This window comes from Lasioglossum baleicum, chromosome 7 (genome assembly GCF_051020765.1).
Source record: "Lasioglossum baleicum chromosome 7, iyLasBale1, whole genome shotgun sequence".
NCBI classification, from domain to species: domain Eukaryota; kingdom Metazoa; phylum Arthropoda; class Insecta; order Hymenoptera; family Halictidae; genus Lasioglossum; species Lasioglossum baleicum.
This window is the reverse complement of record NC_134935.1, coordinates 13,435,953-13,454,781: the sequence shown is the minus strand read 5'-3', so window position 1 is coordinate 13,454,781 and position 18,829 is coordinate 13,435,953. Positions and strand designations below refer to the sequence as shown.

Sequence of the window (18,829 nt, the reverse complement as noted above, 5' to 3'; positions counted from 1 at the left end):
GCATGCATTTAAATACAAAGCGTCCCCCTCTCTTTTCCTCTCTCTACCCGCCTCTCTTTCTCTCGCTTTCTATTTGCCTGTCGACGGCGAGCTTACCACTTCCATGGAATTTGTCGGATGTTCCTGAAAGGAGCACAACGCGGAGCCGTTCCGTGGATGCTCTTTGTGCCACCTCTCCGCTATCCCTCTCCGGCCCGCCCTCCCCACCCCGTTTCCTCCTTTTTACGCGACGTTCCGACGTTATTTTTCTATCCCCCGTGTCTTCTTTTTGTTCCAGGTGAGTATTACGACGCGGGTCCACGGCGCGTCCTCGTCGTTACACAGCTACACGGCTCAAAAGAAACCGACGAGCAACCAGCTAGCTTGAATATTTCCACGCCGAGAGGAAATCCTACGCGGACGACGAGGATGATCCGCGTTAATAAAGATAAGAGTAACGCCACCATCCGACCGCTGGAAACGACGAAATTAAACGCCCGCCATGCCGACGGTCCCGGATTCGTAGCGAGCTTCTATTTTTAATCGGCCGTGTTACCCGCCGAACGACACGCTCCGACGAGGAAACGCGACAATGGCGATTAAACCAAGGGGCTGCCGACCCTCGGGAGCACCTCTTGCCTAAGACCGAGGAAATTAGACTCCAGTCGGTACACCGGGATGGCCCTGATTTTAACTACCAATCTTTAATATCGCGTCCTTTAGCAGGGAACAAGGAAAATATGCTACGTTAAGGGATTTAATAAAGTGTTCATGCAGGGTGAAGATTAGTCCAATTGTGTTTGAGATGTTTAAATCTTCCATCTGTTACCTTGTATGATCTTGAATGTCGTGATATAAAAAAATACATACCATTCCATTTAAAACATTGAAGGTCACCTTCATTTTAAAAAAAATTACAATACAAACACGTTTTCTTTCCTCGATGATTCGGGCGTTCAGCTGTCAACCGACTCGAATTTCCGATCGATATGGTCGTTCGAGAAGAGCTCGCTCGAGCTTTAATCCGCACCGCGTCGCTTGGAGTAGACTACTATCACCGCTCTAGCAAGCTTTCGAGAGTACACGACCAGCTGAGCCGGAGGTTATAGTATCCGTATCCAAGGTAATTCGATTAATAAGGTGTAACAGACCGATTTCGGTGGGTAACGAGCCATGAAAAGAGCTCGGCTGGATGGGTCCTCGACTTGGACCCCTTTGACAATCGAACTTTGCGTTGCTGCGGCGTGATTTTCGGTCTTGCTCCTGCGGGAAACGACTATACCTCGAATAGAGTACGGATTTTTATCTTTAAACGTAAATGCTCCTTTAACGAGCCTGATTGAAACGTTGCACATGTAAAACAGGATTAAAAAGAATTTTCAATGGAGTCTTTAAGGGTTGTTCTCACCCCTTCAATGTGAACAATGCCGTCTAAAAGAAGTATGTGTCTAAGATTTTTGAGAGAACTAAAGTACAAGATCTGAAGATGTCACTTCAAGATCTTCCCTACAAAATTCAGCAAGAATGGCCAACTCATTCTCATCCCAATCATCTTCTCGTACTTTCTAAATCACGCGACGCGGCGAGCTCACCTGTAAACCGACGCTAACCAGTCGCTCTTCGTCCTCAGATCCGGTAATAAATCTCGTGGCTCCGCCATAGGATCCCATGACACAGAGTCCTGATCGGAACAGAGAATTCCAGCCGGGTCAGCAGTTCGATACGATCTCTAACGGCGGTAATAGAATCACGTAGACGTCTCGTAGTCGTCTCAGCGTACCGATCTTCTCACTGGTCGTTGTTCATAGGATGCGTGGCTCCTTGTGGTCCCCGCGTGTGCTTGGTCGAGAGAAGAGTAATGTGATCTCTTCGAACTGCTCGTAACATAGTTAACGCGGCAGGGTCAAACACGTTCGTCGTCGCCGCGGCTAATAACTCTGGTGAAGGCGCGATGGTAACGCGAGCTACCAGGCACAGGTACGCCGAGGCTACCTGGATCTACCTACCGGTCGCTCGCGTGTTCTCACGTACTTATCGCCCACGCCGGACCGCTACCAGATCCGCCTACCGGGTCTACCTTTGCTCCCGATGTAGACGTCAGATAACGCCTTCCTTTCGTTGACGACTCGATGAAGCCTCGGTGGACTTTGGTGAGCTAAGTGGGTACTGGGTACTTATTCTACCCTGTTGGATGAAATTACAAAAATTGCTGAGATAAGGGCCTAACTTATTTGCAGCTAGTGACACGTGCATAAGCTTCAAGATTTTTCACACTTCTGTTTGAACACGTCCATTTCCAAATTATTACCTCCAGTAAATTTCAGATTAAAATAATTTAGTTAATGAAGCTACATCATTAACCGTCATTATACAATATTATAGTAAAAATTAATTTCTAAACCGTGTGTGTATAGCATTTCCCCAGTCATTCTACTAGCAAAATCTAAATTTGATTTTTCCACGAAATTTAAGCTATGTATATTATCAAGGAAATTGATTGCGGTGATTTCTGTATAAGCAATGCGATAGTATTCGATGACGCAGGAAAAGTCCGCCCCTCGATGGAGGGAAATCCTTGAAACTTTCAGCCTTCGCCTTTGCTCCCCAGCAAAACTCCCCGAAGACAGAAGATGAAACTCATTTTTTAGCTTATCGGCCTGTTCGGTTAACTCCCCCGAATCGATAAGGGAGAGTTCTAGCCTCCAGCTTATAATCGGACGTTCTTCGGCCAGCCGATAAGACGAATCCTCCCCCGGACTGGGTAGATTACCTGAGCCCCAAGCTGAGAGCCTAGTCAGGCGATCTCTACGGGCCACGCAACCTCGATAACGAAAAATTACGCTCCTGAGTCGACTGTGTCGCCCGGTTTACTCGAAAAGGCTAAACAATTATTTTATAGCCTCAGGAAGCTTATCTTTACCATCACTGTTTCCTCTAGAAATAATGACCAAAAATAACATTGCTTTTCAAAATACAACAGAAAGAGTATGGGATTTCACTATATGATTTTTTAATACATTATACTATGGCGTGCATACAGTAGTATTCGAAATAGCCAGTATATGAAAGTGTGACATTTTTCGAGGAGACTTTAAATATTGACATTTCCCTTTTCCCAGCGAAGTTTCAATTTCTTAGACAAATAAATTCCTTGATCAAACAGATACGATTCTACCTGCGTTCCACCATGGCGATACCTACTTACGTCGTAACATGGCGGGACACTTGCTAATGGAAGACATACCAGGTCGGTATCTAGACGGCGGAGTTTCTGCCTAGAAGGTTGGTCATCGAGCGAACCGACCTCCCAACTGATAGCTCCGAGACACACTTAAGGCTTAATTGAATTCCGACCACCGGCAACTTCGAACTCCACCCTAGGACGCGCGCGCGCGCTTGCCTAAATCACATTGCCATTTACGGGCGGGGGTCGAAAGGAACGAACACAGTGGCCACTAGAATATAGGGCTTAGATCGATCAGTCGAATCGTTGCTCTCTCGGTCTTCCTATAAAGAACGTCGAACACGGTTTCTTAGAGCGAGAGAGGAACTCGGCGAGGCTGACCGACGCCCTAATCGGGACGCAAACTTTCCGGACAGGAACTATGTTGTGTACTGTTACCAGATCTTCGCCTGAAATGCTATAGTGGAACTTTGGACTCGACGAATACGGTTATTTAAGTTGTGTCAAGTTCGATTTAGGTTCGCCCAACCGAGTGACTGAGTTTCGGTGTTGCCCAAGCATGATTGGAGACTGGTCGAACTATACAATTTTGTTCCCTCCGACTTTCGTAGGAATTATTGGAGGTGATTTAGAAGTGATCAATTGGATCGTGCAGTAAATGTTTTATTGTTTTGAGGAAACATTGTGTGGTATTTAAAAAATTATGGAGCAAGATTGAAAGATGATAGTTGAAGCAGAGCTAGTCAGATTTGCTGCCTTTCATTGCACTTTATTTCCTAGCTTGTCATGCTTCTCAAAAGAACTGACAGGTTGCCAGCTCATAATTTTTCTAATTTATGACTTTTCATGTCCAATTTCGCCCCTCTTATCTTGAAAATAGTGTACGTTGCACTCGCTTAATAAAATGTTGAAACAATTTAAACGTAACCACGAAGACCGATAGGAAAATAAACGAGGGTAGCGAACCTAATCGTCGAAAACCGCGACTGTCGACCGAATAGCAATCTACCCGTTCCCTATCGCTCTTTGGCGAACCCATTTTTCCAAAGGCCCCCGGTCAGAAAACACGGAATCACGCCAAGCTACTCCAATCTGTTTGTATACTTTGTATCGTGGCAATCGCGGCTCTCCTTGTTGTTCCGCGAATACATTAACAGGCCCGTTTCCCGTCACGTGAGCGCCTTGGTATCGTGACAGAGGCAATTTTCTGAAATTCCTATCCCGCCGTCGTCGTCGCTGCGTACGAAGATCGATGGGGGCGGCTTGTCAGACGCTACCGTTTCCCGTCTTCAGCCTCGAGGACAACCTAACGAATGATCCCGTGGCCCGACGAAAAAAAAGAATTTTCGTAAATCGTCGGAAGAACGCCCGGCACTTGAATCTTTCGGGATCAAGGGATCGAGGACGAGTGCAGCTTGGGATTGGGGCGGGGTGCAACCCTTTTGGGATTCGAATGGAGCAGGTTTCTTTCATTCTAGTGATCTGGCAAGTGAGGTATGGTAGGCAAAATTGCTGGAACTTCGTTGAATTTTATCCAATTTTTAAATTATTTTATTCGGTCAAAATTGAAAAGTATCTTTATGTTACGTATTGTGAATGTCAATTTTGATTTTGTTCAACTTTATCCAATTTATTTGAATAATTTCATTCCACCAGAATGTAAAAGGATTTTCATATATTAAGCACAGTGAATGTCAATTTTAATCTTGCTCGACTTGATCGAATCATTTTGACAATTTTCTTTGATCAAAATTGACAGACATATTCATAATAATTATTGTTGATTATTCTTACATCAATTTCTATTTTTTGAACATTGAAGAATTGGTCTTCGGAAATGGAGAATCGGATTCGATATGCGATTGTCTTCAGATTAGTAATGCACTCGCGGGATGTGCCTTGATAGAAGATGACGGACTAGTTGACGCGGACGCGTGAAGAAGACGGCGAGAACGGCCCCGTCACCCATCGAATCGGCCGGCCGATTACTTATTAATTACGGCGCAACCGATCGTTCCGGAGATTCAAAGGGAGACCGGGCTTCGAAATTGGAAGTGGACGAGCTTGTTATTAGGAGATCCATTCTCGCGAGACCGTGCGATGAGTCAGCGGGATATTTCAGGGACGAGGATAGAGCCCGCTAACGACATTCCGGTCTCACGCTCGGCTACCCTTCGACGGTCTCGTCCTGTGCATCGGCGACCACTTGGTCTCGCGAACCACCGCAAAACGTCGGGGAAACTTAATTAACCTGACGCCTTCGCGAACGCCGCGTAAGGAGAATCTTTTTAAACGCTACCCTCCGCACGAGCCGTCGCGACGCTTCGTCCGTGAAACCGTAAATATTATCCTCCCTGGACTGCCGTTCACTCCCTTCCGTACTCCATGAATTGACCTCCAGGAACACTAATTTATCCTGAGCTACTCAAAACACCCATTGCAAGAAACGAGAATGTCTCCTTTTAATCATTTCAGCTTGTTCAAAATGATACAAGGGTGTGTAGATATACAGGGTGAGTCACCTTGAATGGTAAAATGTTGCTCATACGATACAAAAAAATTTTTGTTTTTATGTAATTTTTTTTAGATACGAAGGTCACCTTAATTTTTTAAAATGAAATGAGGTATTTTTTAACACATCAATCGATACAGCTAGACATTCGTTATAAAAAAGTACTAACTACCAAGACGTTACACTAGTAAATAAACGCTAATGTGTTAGTACGACAGTGATGGTGTTTTAGAATTATTTAAATTGAAATGTGAACTACTAACTTTTCGACATACATAGGTTAGTACTTTTTTATAACGAATGTCCAGCTGCATCGACTGATGTATTGAAAAATACCTCATTCCATTACAAAAAATGAAGGTGACCTTCACATCTCAAAAAAATTACATAAAAACAAAAATTTTTTGGTATCGTATGAGCCACATTTTACCATTCAACTTTGTCCTTCGGACGTTTGGCGTATCTTTAAAAACAAAAAAGATATTTGAGGTGGCAACGTTAGGTGACTCACCCTGTACACGTATTTGCTGATTGTCATATCATATTATTGTTGAGTATTAATATGGACAGACAGGCATTGCATCGTTGCATTATTGCATATCAAAACGTGATAGAATGATACGCAACGGTGCAGTAGCTAATAATATGATATGTAATGGTAATACAATATGCAGATACATGCCGTAACAATCATCTGAAATTGTGTTTATGTTTGTACATATGTGCCACCTAGACATTTTTAAGTGCATAAAATCCACAGTCCAGTAATATATCATTCAAAAGACAGTCAATATCAAATGTTAAATTGAAGACATTGTGATGCAAAAACCAAAAGTGTTCACCTTTTAATCATATCAATGATGTACCAATGACATACTCGTTGAAGTTTTATGTATGTATTTATTATTCAATAAGTTTAATTACAAGTCTGTGCATCTTCATGCAAAATATAAATGTTCTACAAAAACTGCAACCAACAGGAGCTACTTAAAAATGAATTTCTTGGTTCCAGTAAAGCTCAAACAATACAGTACAATTTTTTAACCCATCTGATAACTTTCCTGTGTTAATTACCAAAATGCTGTCGTTCCAGGACGCCAAGTAACGCATGATAATGTAAGAATCAATTTCCTTTTTACCGGCTTCCAAGAGCTACCGTCATTAACCACCACCGATTACAACAACTTTATGCAACGAGAACTGCAAGCACACGCAACCACCCGGGAACCCGAAAGTAATCCACAGCCACGCCTGCATCGCCTCATCCCCGCGACGCCTGTTTCTTCTACTCCTTTCTTCTCCCTTAACGACGTTCCCGCAGAAGGATAATACGAATCCCTGGAGGTACTTCTACTTTACGATCCACCTTCTTCCCCCTCGCTATCCTCTAGGATTTCCTATCTCCGCTTCTGTTTCGCCGCACCTCGAACACGATTGTATGTTTTTACGGTGGCACATGGTCCTGGGCTGACCAAATCATATTTCTAAATTCTTCTTCCTTCTCTATCTTCCCACTCTATCTATCCTTTTAACCTGCACATGTTCTCTAGAACGTTGATGAAGCTTCGGGATCATTATCTTGTTATAATGTCCGTAATGTTGATCCCCTGTCGATTAAACGAGATCCTGATGGTGAAAGCACCAGGTGTTGGTGAGGAATGCTTTTGTACCTTTCAGCCTGTTCTTCGGGCTGTCTTCGATATTTAGTAGATGATCAGTAGTGACAACGAGGAGTGTTGTCAAATTAGAGCGTAAGAGATTAATAGGTTGCCTGCCACGTTGGCTGTATGTGGAGCAGAGTTGTGCAGAATTACAATTGAATTACTCCAGGAATTATAATTACAAAGTATGTAATTGAATTACATTGTAATTCAGTTATATTGTAATTTATAATTCAGATCTTCATTCGATTAAATTACAATATAATTCGTAATTGCAATTGGAGTACAATTATAAAATACTTTGTAATTAAATTACATTAATTACGAATTACGATGTAATTAAATTAAAATTAAAAATTACAGAATAATAAAGTAAGAGGAGGTTGAAAAATCCATGTGAAGGTTTCAAACGGAAGGAATTTATTATTTATAAATTTATAATATCTGAACAGAAATAACTTCTGCGTTACACATTTTTAAATTTCAACCATAAACACGAAATAGCGTTACGTATTATGGACGAGGACGAGGAATAGAAACTACGCCGCACAGATAGCAAACAAGTATATGAAAGAAAAATATAAAAATATATCGCACTTCTTCAGAGTTCTGAGCAATAATTTGGAGAGCTGTATTTCAATTATATTGTATTTCATTTGCACATCTGATTAAGAAACTTAGTAATTTAATTAATTGAAAGGTTTGAATTACGTAATTCAGTTACGACGTAATTGAATTACTATACAATTGAAATACAATGTAATTCAATTGCGTAATTGAATTATAATGTAATTGAATTAGCACATCTCTGATGTGTGGAGAACACAATTCACAAATCTATTTTTAAACATAAATAAAATGTACAACAAGTTGTACAATTAAATAAGTTGTTTTTATTTTGTGTGACATATTGATGAACATCGATGTGGCACTCACCATGTCGAACGTTAAATGTTACAAGCCAGCAATACGCTAAAATCGCAGTACAGAACTCTGAACGCTCGACCAGCTGACAGAAGGCAACGATCATCAAGAGTATCGTTCGGTGACACCGTGCTGAAAAGTGCTATCAAATTAAACGAAGCCTTCCTTCTAGCAGGTAACATCGACGGCGACGTTTATTTGTTTGCGACGCAAAGACTGCTCCATAATATCTGCGAGTGCGACGCTAAAATTGCAGTACAGAACAATTGAGAATAGAACGCACGAAGAGCAGACGGATCGCAAGGATCATTAACGTTCGGTGATACCGTGCTGGAAAAGTACGTCGGAGTTAAACGGAGCCATACGTTTTACAGGTAACGGGAGTCGCGACATTTACTTGTTTGCGATGCAAAGACTGTTCCTCGGTATCTGCGAATGCAGGGCTATTCTCGGGGCGTTCCACCCGTCGTAAAGAGGGGAAATTGAAACGGGATCGGACAAACAGGATTCCGTTTAATAACAGTAAAGCCTTTTCGCCGTGGATGGTGCCTCGAGTGTGCGGGTGGCTCCTGCGCAAGGTTTTCACACCCTTGTCGCTGCGATATCTCCCTCGTGATCATTCGCAGCGGAAAGGGCGAGGCGCTGCGCTGTAAAAGCGCGGGCAAACTGTTACGCTCCGACAGTAAACACGCCTAATCTTGGCCGAGACGAGTTTACACGGGAGCAGCTCGGGTGACAGCTACCGAGTGCCAGAGAGAAAGAGAGAGAGAGAGCAGGAGAGATACCAGCAGCAGTCTCCGGGAGCCTGCCAACAGAAACGAGCAGCTGCTATTCTTTCCGAGGCTATTTCGTTACACGGCTCGCGCTTAGGGCCCAACAGCCTATCAAATGTTTTACGATCGCCTTTTTGGCGTTAGCTACTGGGGACAATTACGGGAAGGCGATCCCGCGACTCGTCCACCGGCAAAAACTCGATTCAGTCAAAAATTGAATGGCGAATTCCGCCACGGTTTACGAGAGGAGGCGGCGCGAAATAAAAGCACGCGATAGATTCGTGGCGGAGATAAATCGTTGACGATCCACCTTCGGTTACAGCGGTGCTGGAACCTGGATTTTCATTACTTCAGGCTGAGGACTCGTCTGATAAAGGATCAAACATGATTTCGGATGTTTCTTGCAATTCTGATAGATGTCCCGCATCCAAGTGACTGAGAGAGTTTTGATGGATCTTCGGTTCGGGGAGCTTCATAGTCAGCATAGGATCAGTTTAGAATACAGTTACCCTCTCTCCGTCACTATCATATTCGTCACGTGGGATTTTGACCCAGCCGTAGCGGAAGCGTGGAAGGGGTAACGTAGAGTGGGAGAAAAGTCTTGAACTGGCGATACCAGAGTAGGGCAATAATCAACTAATATTTAAAAATGACTAATAGTCTTTTTGGATGTTAGTCATAGCAAAATAGTCATTATTCAAAACTTTTTGATTATTTAGTGACAACTAATTAATAATATTAATGTATATTAATCGCACAATAGTGACTGATGACTGATCATCAACTACTAATTCACCAATAAGCAACAGCTAACGATTACTTAGAGCTGTGACTAATTATTTGCCATTTAGTTATCACTAACTAATCAAAAAGTTTTGACTAATGACTATTTTGCTATGACTAAGATTCAAAAAGACTATTAGTCATTTTTAAATATTAGTTGATTATTGCCCTACTCTGGGCGATACTGGGTCGTAGTAAGGCGAGCTCGTACTCCCCTCTTCTCAACAGAAAGATATAATTTCTCATTGGAAAAGAAATTTAACATCACCACCACAAAGTGGCTAACATTTCCCAGTGCAAACTGTATTTATTTCACAGAAAATGAACAGCAATCTGCATAGGTCTGTTCAGTCTCCCACAATGCAAAAGAATGAAAAGTTTAATTGAACTGATCGAACGTGCCCTGTAAAAGGTGACGTGTTGAATAATGGTCTCCCTGAAATGTCGACCTGTGTAAAATTGCTAGAATGAGGGCAGCGCGAGGCTTATCACGCGAGGATCCTGCAGGAATGTAGTCGGTGAATCGGCAGAGTAGACATTTCCAGTGGCTCGAAAGCCGGCGCCAATTACCGATTCGAAAATCTCGACAGCCCCTATCTCCGTTTCACCAGCTATCGAAGGAACGATCCCTTGTTAGGGGTGGCGACACCCTCGACACCGGTTCGCACACGTATCTCTGGCGACGGTGTACGGTATCCGCGAGGAGATACTCGATGCAGGCGACGATATCTCGAGGCCGCACTCGAGGATCTGCAACGTGGTGAATTCGTGGGCCAGATGCACCGCGCGGTGACAGGAGCGCGCCACCGATGCACCGGTGCACCGGCACCTACAGCGAGAGAGGGAGAGAGTGCAAATGCTGGCTCAGCAGGACGCGAGCTTCTCTCTTCTGGCCTCTTCTGGGTCTGTCTCTCCTCCGTTCGTCGTGTGTCGATCGCGAGAGGAAAAAACCAGGTGAAAGAAGCTGAAGGAGCTGCTGCAAGATCGAGTGCATAGGTGTGGGCGGTGCAAGAAGCTCTGAAGATAAAGCTCGGCAAAGAGGAAACGAGAAGAGAACGGGGTAACACAGAATACCAGGCTCAGTTAAATATTAACCGGATTTTCTATCGTACAATTGCATAGTTATTTTTGTCTACGTGAAAACAGTGGGTCTCCTCAGGTATGTGGGGTAAAATGGAAATATAATTTTTGGCCTATTTCCCTTATTTAGTCATGTACGAAAATTCTGAAAAAAGTCGAGAAGTTCAATACCCAGATTGTACAATTAATTCAGATTTTCAAGTTGAAAATCCTTTTCCTAAAAAATCAAGAAACTAACGAAAACCGAAAAAATTCAGATTTCGCATGGAACTTTAAGAGCAACAGTATTTACATTTTCACAGTATCAGTCTATAGTTATAAGAATTATTTATAAATTTTTTCAAATTTTTGGTGAAGTGCGACGTGGTCATAGAAAAGAAATTCTTCATTATCATTTGCCTGAATCACTCAAAGAGACATTCTAAGGGTAACTTTTTCGTGGTAGCTAATTGTACTCAACATTTTGGACTCATTTAGTGCAATATACATCTTCGACAACGGGGTATATCTCTGATCCGTTTGTCGTGTGTCGATTGCGACGCGGAAAAAACCAGGTGGAAGAAGCAGAAGGGGCTGCTGCAAGAAAGTGTATCGTGGTGCAGCGTGGATAGGGTACAGGGGGCCGCAAGGCCGACAAGAGACAATGCAGGGCCATCGATCGATCCTACTCGAGACGTCGCGCTGCTTTTACCCCCATCCTCGTCGATACTCGATTGCGACCAATACAGTCCGCGGAATGTTTTCATCGGTGATCGAGTAATTAGCGATCGAAGAGGTTTTACCTCGATAAGCAAAATGGGGTTATCTGCGATGATATCGGCGGACGGGGAAGAGGAGAGTCGCTCGAACCGATGCGACCGAGAGCCTCGCCATTCTGTCCCCTTTTTAAACATAATTTTAGACATAATTGAACGATCTTCTCGAACGGTTCTTGACATTTCTGAGTGGATGTTGCTAGACAGCAGCGATTTTATTCAGACTAGATTGTAGGCAAGTTAACTCGGGGAAAGTTGCAATTAGTGCGATCTGTTAACCATCCTCCTCAGCACAATTGCCTCATGGGCGTATTACTTTTTAGGGATTGAATTGAAAGTGGAGAATAATCTATGATTTTGAACAACCCTATGATCGTAACAATGATTCTCATTGTTACTACAACTTACGAACGGTACTTCAAGCACAATTACTATTTGATTGAAACATAGTGGGAAGATAAGTATACATACTTACCTATGTATGCATAATAAACGTAGCTATAGTCTCAGACGACTAGCCAGCATTAAGAAAAGTACCAGACGTACGCAAAAGTAGGAAAAGTTTCATGGGTTGTTGAAGAGCTCATTGTTCTTCAAGCTTGACACACAAATTCCTGAAAATTGCAAACCCATCCGAGACCGTGGTAACTACGTCTACGTATTGTATGTATAATTAATGCAGACATGTCACTCCACTAAATTTTGTAGAAATCAGAGCGAGGTGCATGTGAATCAGTCCACGTTACAGCGACTGCAAATGCGATTTCCAGAGCCTAGATCCTTCTCGCCACGTTGGTCCTTATGGAGGATAGTGTATGTGTTTCAGGGACCGGTCGGTCTGTCCTTTTTCGGAGTGGTCTGCGGGATTAGCGAGGCGTCGGTCGAGCAGGGTGTACAAATAAAACGAAGCAAGGTTTCCATTCGGAGGACGGATCGACGAGTGTGTCCGGTGTATCGGCGTAATCTATCAGGGGCCACTCTTTCTCTATTTTCCCTTTGCCCGGTTTGCCGGAGGGTTGGCGAACGAGCGAGTTCTCCTCCGATTTTCCACGAATGCGAGAGTGGATGTCCGCGTTCCGGGATATCTCCCAGCCACTTTTCGTCGAGGCCTGTGCCGAGTAGGTGTCGACGGTGGATCACTGGTTTCCCGACTGGTCAGCTACGAATTCGCTCTCTTTCTCTCTCTTTCCATCCCCTCCGGACGCTTCACCCACGATCGTCTAGACGACCCCGGAGCAATCGGAAAGGTGGAGGCGAGCATCCCACGGGATTCGACGGAGGACTTCGGGATAATCCTCGTTTCGCTTCGCCTAAGCGTCTCTCACTTATCGGACTTGTATCTCAGCTCCTTTCCGTGGACACGTCCCCCTGGACCCCACGATAGTCCCCGTCGCATCTTTTAAAGATGCTACACGGTGATTCAGGACGCACGAAACCCTCCTCACGGAGAGTCCATTTTCGGGAATCGACGCTCTAGCGCGAGCTAGAACCTCAATTAATTAATTTGTTCACATAAGTACTCAACTCTTTCGACTCGAGGTTCATTCGACTTTTCAGATCGATTGTTATTGTGTGATTTTTTTAAAGAATTTGATTATTGTGGTATGCATAATGCAAACATTACTGCTCGCACGATTATTGAGGCAGGAATATTGACAATTTAATTTCTGAAGTGATACAAATTTTATAGCGATTTTGGCTAACCATCGCAGATTTTATTTTTCGTTTTTTTAGCAAATTAACACGCGCCGGTCGGAAATCAATATCATGGATAGACCATTAGGTTCATAAATATTCATAAGAGAAAATAAATTCATTAAATTCTGCTCTCGAAAGTGAAGGAATAAAATCTCTATCGTTCGCTGAATTTTATCAAATACGTTTTTAGTATACATTTATAATTAGAACTACACGAATGGGTAAAGTGAATATGCAGAATGAATGCATGCAATGAATGAATCAACTGAATACTCAAAGTAAATAGAAAAAATAAGTACACAAATGAATGGACAAAATAAATATACAAAATGTGAATGGATGAACTGAATTTTCGAAATAAATCCACAAAATGAATGGATGAACTGGATACTCAAAATAAATACACAATATAAACACACAAAATGAATACACAATACAAATACGATATGAAATTAATGTATAATATAAATACATAGAGTGTTTATAATACGCAAAATAGGTTCATTCAATAGTGAGACAAATTACAGCAGCCTCGAAGGCTAATAAAACTGACCGGTTCGTCGGATGTCGCACATAAGACACGAAAATGTAGTCGCGATAACAGTCGCGGATTCATGCATTCCGCTAATGGAGCTCGTTGACAAAAACGCATTGGTAGCTGCTCGAATTTCAGTCGCAACGTGTGCCCGATAATTCCGAGTGTTTCAACGGCGGCTATACCAATGATCTCGACCGGCCAATTAATTCAACGACGCGTCGATGTGCTCGCGGACCGGTCAGCCGAGTCGCCGATTGCTCGGCCCTTTCACCGGCTGCGGAACACCTGTTCGCGAAAGCTACGAGGACACTGTTATTATGTGGACCGTACAGTCATGGAAGTTATTATATCGCGTTGCTGCTAATTAACTTTCGCTGCGATGAAATTTGGGACGACCCGTGACTGACAGAATCGTTTCTCCGGCTTATGCATGGAAATTACGAAAAACGGACCATTTATGTTTAATTGGCGACTTCGATGAGATGCTCGTACAGAACCCTGCTGAAATAAATGTTCCAACTGCGGTTCTGCAGAACCAACGAAGCTTATTGTTCCCGCCCAGAGAATAGGCGATCGTACTCCAGGAAATTAATACAGAGTACACGGAGATTATATGTTCATTGATTGTATGTTCATTATACGTTCAATTATAAGATCAAAGTGCAAACAATGAGAGTGCATGCAGACCGTGCGGGCATAATGTAATTCTCAAAGCAGTTTTCAAAATTATCTACTGTTTAATTCAAACTAAACATTACGTACGATTCATAAATGATTTCTGTCGTGTCGAAGACCGATTTATGAATTTATTTAAAAGACGTTTTACATATTATTTTGAAAGTTGTTTCTCTATTGGAACAACTAATCATTTAATTTTTTTTAAATTTATTTATTTAATGTTGCTTCCACATCAAAGGTCACTAGAAACACGGTATATTTTCTTACAATATTTTGTACATATTTGTATGCTTGATACACTGTGCAAGACCGACGATACACTCCTCAGAACCTAACAGAATGGGTAAGAATCCAGGCAACTTAGCATTTTTCCTTTCATTCTCATATTTTTTGCATTCTATTATTAGAAGATTCATGTTGACTGGTACTTTACATATATCGCGCATATATTTACATAGATCGTTTTTTCTTTTTCATTTAACAAAAAGGAATGAAGTTTGAATTTGACGATCTACTGGACAATCGTTCGAAATTGAGTGATTTTATAACCGATTTTGATATTATGGATCAGAGTAGACTCAGGTACCGCAGCATACTGGAGCTCCAAAAAGAAAATGTAAATTCCAGACACCTGACACAAAAGGATCGCATATTTTGACTCGAGATACATCTTCCTTGACATTATTCATTTAAGATGGAATGAGAAGCCTTTAATAAGATACCGCCGCTTTTACCCAAGCTAAAAGACAAACACAATGAGCGTACAGAACAAAGATAGTTGCGAATAGTCACATTACAGAAGAGACGTTCTCGCGGCAAACGCATTTGACCTGCGACGACGTGATTCCAGGGCGAGGATCATCAAGGAAGTATTAACAATCCAAACACAATTCGACTTGCGAAAGTCCCGCACCGAGCTGCGCCGTAACAAAATCCGCTAACGCATTCCAGTCGCCGCATTTCGCGCAGTTGCCCCGATAACCAGACGAGCAAAACGCGCTCTCACGAGTCTTGGCTTGGGACGATTAAGCGGTTCGAGAAGTTCCTCTGAGCGAGAGCTCAGAGCCCTGTCCTCGACAGGGCGAAACAGCGGCGCTCAAGCTGGATCAGATTAGCGGGTGGATCGTCGGCGGTATCTGGCGTTACGGTTTCGCGCGACGGGAACTTCCACGCTCGCGTATTCCGCTCCAAATAGCCCAGTGTTATCAAGACGCGGCTCTCGGTCCGTTACCCAAGTCCCAAATTTTTTATTCTGCAATTATTGAAATTAGGAGGTCGTTGCATTCTCCTTACCTGTGCACGTATCTAGAGCTCGTATCTAGACTGCGGATCCCTGTATGAAATAAAAATCATTCCCCCTTTCCCAAGCTAATATCTAAACTGCCCATCTGTGTACAAAATGAAAAGTTTCTGTGCTTGTTTTCGTAATTTCGAAAATATAGGAGACGAAAATGTATTTATTCTCTTACCACATCTACCGGCAATTATTTCATTATTTTTGGAAGTCAATGTCCATGGCTAACGATTTTTTATTAGATCCTTCAATGGCATCAACGATGATGTATCGAAGATCTTTAAAATTATTTTCATGTCGAAAGGAAGTTGGAACGTCGGGAGGGCCGGTGTAAATGGTCAGAACGTGTGTAAATTGGCTCGGTGTCTGTTAACGGGTCTAGAGGACTGATACGCAAAATATTCGTGGCCCCATTAGTCTTCAAGAAGCGTCGTGCGGTTAGGCGAAAATAGGCTCGCGAGCGAGCAAGCGCCTCGGTCGATCCGATCGTTTAGCCGCGGGTACGCCGCGTGACGAGGCCCTCGTTAGTTCCGGAGAATTCGTCTTTCTTCCGAGCAATTACCGAACCCCGTAGGAACGCGCGGGTTGCTACAAAGCCAGCTTGCTTCATTCCCGGAGATAAATCTTGGGCTTGCATGCCTTTCGATTGTCTTTTCGGTTTTGCGCTCCCTGAAAACCGAGCTGTTTCGACAATAGTGTTGTGAGGCTCGATCTTTGAACGTGATTCTGTTCGTAGGACATAGTTTCTTGAGCTTGTAGATTTACGGCCACTTCGTTAAAGATTTTGTCATCTGGAGATGAATTTAGACTTGGACGCTGGGCACGTTCGTAGCTACTCGCGACAGGCGAAGCGCGTCGACAATGGTCGCTATGGTGGGGACGGTTTTCTCTCAATTGGCAAGTGTACATTTAAAAAATTGCCCAATTGCATAAGAATAGAAGTAAGATTTAAAAAAATCTTTGGGCTGTCTGAATGCACTGCACACATAAAGATTCGTTATTTATTCTAAGGGAAATTGTTGATCATTTTACGGATTTACGGCCGCCACCGGTTTCAAAAGAAAATTGGCATATTTAAAACGGGCGACCGGCCATTGAGTGATTGACGCTGCGAAAGAGAACGCGTTCTTGATTCATCCTTTATTCGATCCCAGAACAAGTCATCGGAATTCAAATTCCTCGGCCTCCTTTCGAAAGCGTACGACGCGCGATGTTCCGGCGAGCGTATCTGGATCGCCATTCCGGGCCCGTTATTGGCCGAATCGTACGAGAATTCAATATTCCCGTGGTTCCCGTTGAAACTGCTCGCCGTATCGAAAGTTCCTCGCATAAATTCCGGAAGCTCGTCTGCGGGGAAAGAAACTCCCACGAAACATCGACAGCCAATCATTACGTCTGTCGACGGTGCCCGACTGCGCTCCTCGATTGATTGGTTAAGTTTATGTCAGTGGGTAAATGTTCTCAATATTTGATATCGAGTGACGCGGAACAGTAACATGATTCGACTTACTTGTGGACTCGGATTGCTGTCCCACATTCGACATTTCCGGTTCCACGTCTCTCGACGCACCCCTATTTAGATAGCGCACGATTAATTGATTCTGGATACTTTTGCTGAGAGATTGCAGCTCTGGAAATAATCTATTTACTTGTTACCGCGGATTAATTGCGAATCTATGAATTAATGCTCGAGTCCAAATGATTTAGACAAGATTACTCGTTGCTTTGATCTAGAGCACGATTAGGTGAGCATTTGTAATTGATTCGGTTTCAGTATGCGCGCATATTTGTGGTCAAACACTCGGCAAGTAAGTGAATAAACGAATTATTAGATCTGTACAAAGACACACACTCCAGAGAAATATTACGAATATTTCTGTACCAGAGGTGTAGATTACGTGCAAAGAGAGGGTCCACGTTTCAAAAATGAATCTTTTAAATTTATAATTAAATTATTCCAGTCAGAACATTTAATTTCGCCAGGCTCATAAACGTAAAATACAGAAAGGCACAGCTGTATGCAGTTTTCGACCCAACCTGAACTGGTTGGATTGTGATTTGCTTCGTGACCAGGCTCGTAAGAGATACTTTATCGTTAATAATTTTCTAACGGGAAAAGAAATTATGCATTCATCGCGGGAGTAATTTTACTGTTCAGCTTGAATATTCATAAGCGCAAAGTGGTATTTCTCTTCAATCGATGCGAACTAAACAATATTTATGTTTAATAAATTCTGTCCCAAGATCTCTCCACGAGCTTGACCCGATTTTTCAAAACAAAGAGCCTGTAATAGCAATTATAATTTATGTGCGGGGCAGCTTGGCGCATAAGAGAAATAATGAGGACAGCCAGGATAGCAAAAGCGCAGCCGAAGTAAAACAGGTACCTAACAGGAAAGTAAAATGGCGTGAATCAATTAAATAAGTGAACAAAATAATCTGGCGATAAACACAGTACACAAGAGTAAACAAATTTTATGGAAAGAAATAGTAAGAATAATTCGTCCTTAATTACTTAAAAGATGCAGAAATAGAGCTAACAAATAAAATTGCGGAAGAACAGTGTGTGTGCTCTTGCAGAAGAACGTTTATTTATCGCGTTAGTAAATTACCAAAAAATAAACCATTCAAGAGAACAGCATGAACATTGTAGAGATAGACGCAGTGAAGCAGGAATAAACAAATTTCGCGAACAAATATAGTAATAATATTTCTTCCTCAATGCACACTGCTAAAGAAAAACAGCAGTCGCAAATGCAATCGTAAAAACAACGCTTTGCAAGCAAACGCTGTTTGCCGCGTAAAGCGGCGATTACAAAAGAAGAGGACGGTTTCCGCGTTTCACGAACAACAAATGGCAGAAAATATTGCGGAACGGTCGGGTACAAATGCTCCGAAACTTCTAAAAGAAAAAGTAACTGGAGAGTTCGCGAGAGAAGAGACCGAGGAAGAGGCTTTCACGTCGAGTCT

At 42.7% G+C, this 18,829-nt stretch overlaps 1 protein-coding gene and 1 long non-coding RNA gene across 3 annotated transcripts in view; both read left to right on the top strand.

Annotated features, from left to right (window-relative positions):
- The window catches only part of Pxb (putative Hedgehog signaling attenuator pxb), a 360,190-nt gene that overhangs the window by 171,645 nt on the left and 169,716 nt on the right, over positions 1 to 18,829 (top strand). The gene's annotated exons all lie outside the window — the stretch shown is intronic.
- LOC143210248 (uncharacterized) overlaps positions 1 to 18,829 on the top strand; it is a 95,870-nt gene that overhangs the window by 57,108 nt on the left and 19,933 nt on the right. The window contains exon 2 of the long non-coding RNA XR_013009214.1: positions 278 to 18,829. This exon is cut by the window's right edge and continues 19,933 nt beyond it. This is a non-coding gene — a long non-coding RNA (uncharacterized LOC143210248). The remainder of the gene's footprint in view (positions 1 to 277) is intronic.